Below are 10,198 nucleotides of genomic sequence, written 5' to 3'. Positions count from 1 at the left end.
TTCTCCACCGTCTGATCACCCCCTCACCTAAAAACAAAAGCCCCCTTTCCTGACATATAATTGTACGAACAACCCCATCAGTGCTCTATCTTCAATGTATCCCGTTATTTCCATTAACCTCGAGTGGCAGTCGTAATCCAGACCGTGCTACCATGTTTCTTACGGAACTCCCGTTTCCACAGCGCCGATGACTTTCAACTCCGTCGACATGTTAACCCCGTCCCTTCTCAGTCACTACAACAACAATCCCTTGATTTCTCTGGCATTAAACTTCACCAACTACTTGAACGAAGATGGCAATTACTATTAACACCCCTCCAGGCTCCAGCCTTGAAACATATTGGTTTTGGCAACTGCTGTCGCTCACCTCAACTCAGTGCACCCCATGAGTCAACTAAACCTTAAGGTTGCTTCTCTCCTGTCCCGCAACCAGTCTAGTCAACTCATCCGTATGAATCTCTCCTCAGTCCTGGACGAGTTGTTAAGGCTTTAGAATTGAAGAGAGAGTTAGAAGGAGAAAAGAAATTGAGGGAGAAGTAAAACGGACTTAAAAGAAATGAAATATTCATTCTGTAACAACTCCAGAAAATATTTTTTTAAAATAAATTTATTTTAAATTATTTTAATATGCTGAGTTATATATATATATATATATATATATATATAGACACACATGTCAATCCCATTCAAGGGACTAACGCCTCAATGGGCTTGGCTACGATTTAGTTGGCCTCTCTAGACTTTTCACTTGCATAATAACTACCATTGGCCCATTGTTCTTTTCTGCTCAAGGGGAAAGGCATGGAAGAAATCCCAGGGAGCAAAAATAAAATACATTCAATATTTCCATCTCTTTAAAAGCTTAGGTTATTTGATCTTCATGTCAATCTATTTTATTATCTTTCTTAAGATTTTTCCATTTTATTTTATTTTAAAGTTTTTGATTTTGTCCCTGTTAAAGAAGTTTGGATTACATCCCATAATATTAACAAAGTCACCAATTTAAGTAAGTATTAAAATTAAAATTTAATCCAAGTTTTTAATTATAAATTTAAATTTAACATGTTAATCTATTAACATGATCTTTCATGATATAATTAAGATATCAAAATTAAAATTCAAAGGAAGAAAAGGTTTAAATTTTAGTGTGTTTGGTAGGCTAGTAGCAATAAAATATTGTCGTTGATATAAGATTAATAAATAAGCTATAACATTCGAATTGAACCGAATTTGAAATTAGCTATATAATTCATCTATATATAAGTTTCAGTCATTAAATTTTGGTTGGATAAAAATCTGTAATATTTACTTTTATTATTACATTATCTAATACTTACTTGGCCCTTTATATATATATATAATTTCTGGGTTCTTACAAGACTTTGTTCAATATCATGATTTAGATATTTAAACATAGCATCAAGCTATTCTCCTCTGTAACCAGCCTTTAGGTTCTTCTTGGCACGAAAGCAGCGTGCTGCATTTCTTTTGATTTATATGGGTGTCCAGGTCAGCTTGCGCGTACCACGACTAATCTCACGGCCTAATGAACATCCTATAAGCCCAGTGAGCATATAAGGCATCGCAGAAATGACAAGTGTGCACGGTGAGATTTAAACCCAGATACAAAAAAATAGAACAAATCTCTCTCATCACTAGACTAAGACCTCAAGTGCTTAATTGCAGCGTGCTGCGTTTTTTTATCATTCTATATATATATATGAGCTCGTTATCCTTGTTCTTTTGAGGTTCTATATATATATATGAGCCCGTTATCCTTGTTCTTTTGAGGTATTCCATGTTATTTAATATTTTTTTTATTTGTTCATGTAAATAATATGTTCCTTGTTTGTTGATGTTGTGTTTCATTAATAAGATTTTTGTTTTAATTATTTTTGTATTTTTAATTATTTTTTGTTTTTATTTTTGTTTTGTTTGTCATGTATGTGTTTATAAGTATAATAATAATTATTTTTAAAAATATTTCTTATTCTAAATAAAAAAAAATTAGCATCCAAGGAGCGTTTTCAGGAAATTTGATAGTGTGGGTTCCAGATGCATCAGCCACAGAGACTTCTGAAGCCACTGTCAGAATTCAGCAGTCAAATGTTGAGCTGTTTAGTGGTTCTTCAGGAACTCTTTTGAAGTCCCAGACTGTTGCTAATACTGAGAGTAACAAAGATTCTAGTTCATTTCACAGCCTTCATCCACAGTTCATCGGTTTTACCTGGGGGAAGCTACATGAATTGGTAATGAAATCGTACAAGAACCGAAAACATATGTACCGCAAATCAGGTATGGATGAGTTGCTCATCCAGGTTTCCTTTTGTATCTGCAACTGAGTAATATTAATTGCATGATCAAGTATTACATGATCTTCTTGCTGCTCTCACTTTGCACAAGTGCCCTGCTGAGAGGGAAACATTAAAAAAAATATTTCTTAAATTAGTTTTTATGATATTACTAAATGTAAAAAATAATTTATTTTTTAGGAATTTACTTTTTAAAATAATTATTTTTTAAAAAATTTACTTTTCAGCAAACAAATAAAATATTAAAAAATAAAAATATATTTTATTTTTTCATCTTTTTAAATGCCATGTTGTTTTATTTTATGTTAATTTTTTTAATTTTATCCTTATCAAAGTTTTGGATTATATTTTTAACAGTAATAACAAAGTCACAAGTTAAATAAATATTAAAATTAAAATTTATTTCAAGTTTTGAATTATAAATTTATATTTAATAGGTTAATCTATTAACACGAACTTCCATGGTATCGAGATTGAATTTCAAAGAAGAAGAAAAAAAGCAAGAATTTTAGGGAGTGTGGGAGGGCAAATAGCATAAGATTTTGCTTTGACAAAGAGAACTCGTAGCGATTTGCAACAAATATTGATATTTTTACTTTGACAATCCATATAGGTGGTGGCATGACCTCATCTAATGATAAGAAATTATCTTTGCCACGTCAAAAGCTTGTCTAAAGTCGAAGATGATGTGATAGAAACGCGCCACGACAGGAGTTTTGCAGCTGTCAAGGACTTTTGCCTTCTTTTGTCAGGTGTCAGTTAATCCAAATATTTATATTAATAAAAAAACCCAATACCTCCTAAAAAATACACACATATTATATTGAGAGGCTGATCTGTAAATTTTCATACGAAATTTTTCACTTCAAAATTTAGTTGAAAATGATGATTTCAGCATTTTTGAATTTCTAGCGCAATTCACTTATTTTAGACCCATTTGGAAATGCTGGTTTATGTTTTAAATATTTTTTTTAAAATACATTTGTATTGAAATGTATTATTAAATCGGTACTTTTTAAAGTATTTTTTTTATATAATTTTAAAATATTGATATTAAAAATTAAAAAAAATATTATTAAACCCAAACGTTTAATTGGCAGGTTGTTGTTTTCATATTATGACATCCAAATCAGTGAAGCCTTTTACAAATGGGAGGCCACTACTCGGCTTGTCAAAATCGACGATAAAAAATAATAATAATAATAAAATCGATGACAAATGCATCCATCTATCATGATGTGATGCACCCAAAAGACCACAAGGAATCACTTCCAGCCATGGCCTTAAAATTTGCGGGCGAATTATGATGTGATGGTAAGGTGAAGCCAAGACTGCCTCCAACATGGCAGGAATTTCTTTAACATTGGGGACCTACTGCTTTTTAAGTTTTTCAATCACCGACTGCCTCCACCGTGTCACCATTACGCTACCGATGGCAAGTTTGGTAATCACACAAATTAATTTACAGATAGATTTTTTTATATTATTATTAAATGGAATGGGGTAACTCTTCAAATTGAGTTTACCTTCCTATAAAATCCACAATCCATATTATTATGAAAATATAATAAATTAATTAAAAATAATTTAATAAAAACTATTAATTGAAAAAAAACTATATTTTATAATAATAGAGTGTTTTATCAAAACGTGTGATGTCATATAATAACTTAATTAAAAATAATTTAATAAAACTATTGATTGAGAAGAAAGGAAGCTATATTTTATAATAATAGAGTGAGTGTCTCATCAGCACTTATGACGACTCTAGTAAAGTGAACAAAATGTCAAGAATCGGTAATGACAAAAACAATTATTAAAAGATGAATCATCAACACACCACGTCATTACAGAGAAAGTTAATATGGTTACCTAAATTTTGTTACTTTATTATTTATTCTCTAATTGCTTCTGTAAAGCACTGTACATAAAGGGTAGTGTTGATATTGCATGGGATAAGTTAGTTAGAATATTTTTTTTATAATAATAGAGTTTCTCATCAGCACTTGTGATGGCTCTAGTAAAGTGAACTAAATATCAGGAATCGGTAATGACAAAAATAATTATTAGAGGATGAATCATCAACACACCACGTCACTGCCGAGAAGGATGACATGGTTACTTAAACTTTGTTACTTTGTTACTTTGTTATTTATTCTCTGATTGCTTCTGTAAAGCACTATACATAAAGGGTAGTCGATCAATGGCCAACGCTCATAAAGAAACTGATTCTCAGTCTTTCAACAATACAAACCCTAAAAACAAATACCTTAATTTCTCTGACCTTTCAATCCATTCCGAATTAAGAATGGTGATAACCTAGCTGCTGCTCTTATTTCTGAACTCTTAACTACTAATAATTATGTTAGTTGGTCTCGTGCGATTTCTCGAGCTCTTTAAGTGAAGAACAAATTTGCATTTGTTAATGGTACATTGTCTAAACCTACTGATATCTTAGTGTTATGTGTGTGGACACAAATGGACGGTGGCAGCCATGGTAGGTGGCAGCCATGTTTGGTGGCAGCCATGGTTGGTGGCAGCCATGGTTGAAATTATAGTCAAATGGTAGGTGCCTAACTTGCCCACCATTGTTGAACAATCATCTCCCTCCTCAGCTATAAATAGAAGATGTATTGATAGCTGAGACAGACCACGAGATAGAGAGAAACACAGAGAGAGAGCTAAGGGTGAGAGTTGAGTTGAGTTGAGAAGTTTTCTCCTCCTCCTTGTTTTGTTGTTTGTATTGCTTTTGAGCTTGATTAATACAAACCAGTAGCTCCGTGGAGTAGGCAAGTTGCCGAACCACGTAAATTTGTGTGTGTTTGAATGTTTGGATCTCCTAACAACTGGTATCAGAGCTTGTTCTTGAAAGTTCTTGAAAAAGAGGGTGTTTGATCCAAACTAAAAAATCAAAGTTCTCAAAACGTGTTTTTTGAACATACCACCGTGACGAGGACAACGAGAGGAATCCACTGGTGAAAACCCGGCGAAAATCCGACGTCTTGCATGCCCGCACGCGCCTGCACGCGCCGTCATCATCACTGCCCACGCGCACAGACGCGCCCAACGCGCGTCACGCGTCTTCCTCGCTGTTTCCTGCAAATTGACACTGCCACGTCAGCCGTCCGGCACAGTCAGCAGCCGCGCACCCTGCCACATCAGAAGTCTGACCGGTCAACTCGCCACGTCATCGGACACGTCATCTCTGCCACGTCAACAGAAAATCTCCGCGGATCTGCCACGTCAGATTAGGTGGACCCCACATTGCCTACGTGTCTGCCACGTCAGCTTGCCACGTCAGCATAACTGGGTTTTGATCCGGTGTGACGCAGAGACTATTCCTCCTGCCACGTGGCTTCATCTGCAGCGTCCAGTTATCTCAATTTTTGATTGTTTAAATCGGAGCCATCCGAAGTCCGATTTGGGTGATCTCAGTGTCGTTTCCAGCATTTTTGGCCATTCCGGACACATCTGTAAGGTCAGATTTTTGAGATTCAAATTCGAGAAAGAGTAAAAATGGCTGATGAAATAAAGGCTGCAGGAATTGAAAAATTTGATGGAACTGATTTTGGATATTGGAAAATGCAAATTGAAGATTATCTATATGGGAAGAAACTTCATCTTCCTCTGTTGGGGAGCAAGCCAGAAAACATGTCAGAAGAAGATTGGCAAATACTTGATAGACAAGTCTTGGGCATTATCCGGCTATCATTGTCAAGAAGAGTTGCTCATAATGTTACAAAAGAGAAATCCACAGCAAGATTGATGGAAGCCTTGTCTGGGATGTATGAGAAGCCATCAGCAAATAACAAAGTGCACTTGATGAAGAAGTTGTTCAACCTGAAGATGACAGAAAGCACCTCTGTTACACAGCATCTTAATAATTTCAACACCATCACAAATCAATTGTCATCCGTTGAAATTGAGTTTGATGATGAGATCCGAGCACTTATTTTGCTAGCTTCACTTCCAAGCAGTTGGGAAGGTATGAGAACAGCCGTAAGCAACTCAGCTGGAAAATCCAAATTAAAGTATGATGATATCCGAGACCTGATTTTAGCTGAAGAAGTACGAAGAAAAGACTCGGGTGAAAGCTCAAGTTCAGGTTCAGCTTTCAACATCAACACTCGAGGAAGGAGACAAGACAGAGGCTTATCCAGAGGCAGATCAAAATCCAGGTACAGAAGCAAAAGCAAGTTTAGACCCAGGAAACAGGTTGAATGTTGGAATTGTGGCAAACCTGGCCATTTTATGAGGAGTTGCACAAAACCAAAGAAACCTGAAGCTGATTCTGTAAATGCCACTACAAACGAGGTACAAGATGCTTTGATCCTTGCTGTACATAGTCCTATTGATGATTGGGTTCTTGATTCTGGAGCTTCATTTCACTGTACTCCACACCATGAAATGATGCAAAATTACACTGCTGGAAATTATGGGGTAGTCTATCTGGCCGATGGACAACCATTGGAGATTGTGGGTATAGGAGATGTGCAAATCAAGACAATGAATGGATCTACATGGAACTTGCAAAATGTAAGGCATGTTCCTGAACTAAAGAAGAAGTTGATCTCGGTCGGACAACTTGATGATAGTGGCCATTCAATCCTTTTCTCTGGAGGAATGTGGAAGGTATCAAAGGGAGCAATGGTTTTGGCTCATGGAAAGAAAACCGGCACCCTGTATATGACCATAAGATCAGCAGATATAATTGCCTCTACTGAAGCAGAAAATCAGGCGCAGCTATGGCATTGTAGACTCGGCCATATGAGTCAAAAGGGGATGAAGATACTTCAGTCAAAGGGAAAGCTGCCAGAATTAAAAAAATGTTGATCTAGACATTTATGAAAGCTGTGTTCTCGGAAAACAGAAGAAGCTCAGTTTCTTAAAGGTTGGCAGGACCTTAAGACCAAGAAAACTAGAACTGGTGCACACAGATTTATGGGGACCAGCTCCAGTAGCATCTCTTGGCGGTTCTCGGTACTATGTCACTTTTATTGATGACTTTAGCAGAAAGGTATGGGTCTACTTTCTGAAAAATAAATCTGATGTGTTTGACACATTCAAGAAATGGAAGGCTATGGTTGAGACTGAATCAGGCTTGAAGCTGAAATGCTTACGATCTGATAATGGAGGAGAATACATTGATGGAGGTTTCAAGGAGTATTGCGCTGTCAACGGTATCAGAATGGAAAAGACAGTTCCAGGCACACCACAACAGAATGGTATTGCTGAACGGATGAACCGTACCATCAATGAACGAGCCAGAAGCATGAGGTTGCATTCTGGGCTACCTCAAACATTCTGGGCTGATGCAGTTCATACTGCAGTTTACTTGATCAACTGTGGACCATCAGTACCTTTGGAGTTCAGACTGCCCGAGGAAGTCTGGAGAGGAAAAGAAGTACAGCTTGCTCACCTAAAAGTCATTGGGTGTGTTTCCTATGTGCATGTAGACTCTGATGCTCGCAACAAGCTGGATGCCAAATCAAAGAAATGTTTCTTTATTGGCTATGGAGATGAAGAATTTGGATTTCGGTTCTGGGATGATCAAAACAGGAAGATTATCAGAAGCAGGAACGTGATCTTCAACGAGAAAGTTTTGTACAAAGACAAATCAAGTACAGAACTAGAGATAACTGATTCAGATACGAGTCCACAGAAATCTGAATTCATACAATTAGAAGGGCTTCCTGATGTTACCACTCAAGAGTCCATACAAGACAGTTCAAGCACTTCAGTACCCACCACTTCTACACAAGATAGTGCAGAGCCAAGTGAACCAACTGTTCGCAGGTCTTCAAGGACTATAAAGCCTCCACAACGGTTCACACTTCTACTGAATTATATCTTGCTGACCGATGGTGGTGAACCATTAACTTATGAAGAATCCTTACAAGATGGAAACTCGAGCAAGTGGGAGTTAGCCATGAAGGACGAGATGAAGTCATTGCTGAAGAACAAGACTTGGGAGTTAACCAAACTACCTGAAGGAAAGAAGGCCTTGCAAAACAAATGGGTCTACAGAGTAAAGACCGAGCATGACGGAAGCAAACGGTTCAAGGCAAGACTTGTTGTAAAAGGGTTTCAGCAAAAGAAAGGGATCGACTATTCTGAGATATTTTCTCCAGTTGTGAAGCTTACAACGATCAGAGTTGTTCTGGGGATAGTAGCTGCAGAAAATTTACATCTTGAACAATTAGATGTAAAAACAGCATTTCTTCATGGAGAATTGGAGGAAGAAATTTACATGCAACAACCAGAGGGGTTTGCAATACCAGGAAAGGAGAGTCAAGTTTGCAAACTAAAGAAGAGCCTATATGGCTTGAAGCAAGCTCCAAGACAGTGGTACAAGAAGTTTGATAACTTCATGTGTAGTACGGGATACACAAAATGTCAGGCTGATCATTGTTGCTATGTCAAACATTTTGACAACTCCTATATCATTCTACTGCTATATGTGGATGATATGTTAATTGCAGGTTCCAGCATGGAAGAGATTGACAAGCTAAAGCAACAATTGTCAAAACAGTTTGAAATGAAGGATCTGGGAGCTGCTAAACAAATACTTGGCATGAGAATCATCAGAGACAAAGATAAAGGCATACTAAAGCTTTCACAGGCAGAGTATGTCAAGAAGGTTCTCAGTAGGTTTAGTATGGATAATGCTAAGCCAGTATGTACACCTCTGGGGAATCATTTCAAGCTCAGTAGAGACCAGTCACCAAAAACTGAGCTAGAACGTGGATACATGGACCAGATTCCATACGCCTCAGCTATCGGCTCCTTGATGTATGCCATGGTCTGTACTAGACCAGATATTGCCCATGCAGTGGGAGTTGTAAGCCGATATATGAGCAATCCTGGAAAGCAGCATTGGGAGGCAGTGAAATGGATCATGAGGTACTTAAAAGGCTCATCGGAGACATGTCTTATTTTCACAGCTGGCGGTTTGAAACTTGAAGGCTTTGTAGATGCTGATCTAGCAGGAGATGTTGATAGCAGAAAGAGTACTACAGGTTATATATACACTCTAGGAGGCACTGCTGTTTCTTGGAGTTCTACCTTGCAAAAGATAGTTGCTCTTTCAACGACAGAAGCTGAATATGTTGCAGTTTCAGAGTCCGCAAAAGAGATAGTATGGCTACAGAGTTTCCTGCAAGAATTGGGCAAGATGCATGGAAAAGGTACTTTGTATAGTGACAGTCAGAGTGCAATCTTCCTTGCCAAGAATCCAGCATTTCACTCCAGAACAAAGCACATACAGATCAAATATCACTTCATCAGGCAATTGCTCGACGATGAACAACTGTTACTTGAAAAGATCTGTGGAAGCAAGAATCCAGCCGACATGTTAACCAAAGGAGTTACTCTCGATAAACTGAAGCTGTGTAAAGCTTTAGTGGGTCTTGAAGATTAAAAGACAGACCTAACACCATTTGTGTCCAAGTGGGAGATTGTTATGTGTGTGGACACAAATGGACGGTGGCAGCCATGGTTGGTGACAGCTATGGTTGAAGTCATAGTCAAATGGTAGGTGCCTAACTTGCCCACCATTGTTGAACAATCATCTCCCTCCTCAGCTATAAATAGAAGGTGCACTGATAGCTGAGACAGAGCACGAGATAGAGAGAAACACAGAGAGAGAGCTAAGGGTGAGAGTTGAGTTGAGTTGAGAAGTTTTCTCCTCCTCCTTGTTTTGTTGTTTGTATTGCTTTTGAGCTTGATTAATACAAACCAGTAGCTCCGTGGAGTAGGCAAGTTACCGAACCACGTAAATTTATGTGTGTTTGAATGTTTGGATCTCCTAACATCTTACATGAAAAGTTAGATGTATTTTATGTTATTACCAAACTTAATGTTTACATGATAAGTTTTAAAAACAA

Source organism: Populus euphratica, unplaced genomic scaffold (genome assembly GCF_000495115.2).
Source record: "Populus euphratica unplaced genomic scaffold, PopEup_1.0 scaffold431.1, whole genome shotgun sequence".
Classification (NCBI taxonomy): Eukaryota; Viridiplantae; Streptophyta; class Magnoliopsida; order Malpighiales; family Salicaceae; genus Populus; species Populus euphratica.
This window is presented reverse-complemented; position numbering follows the sequence as displayed.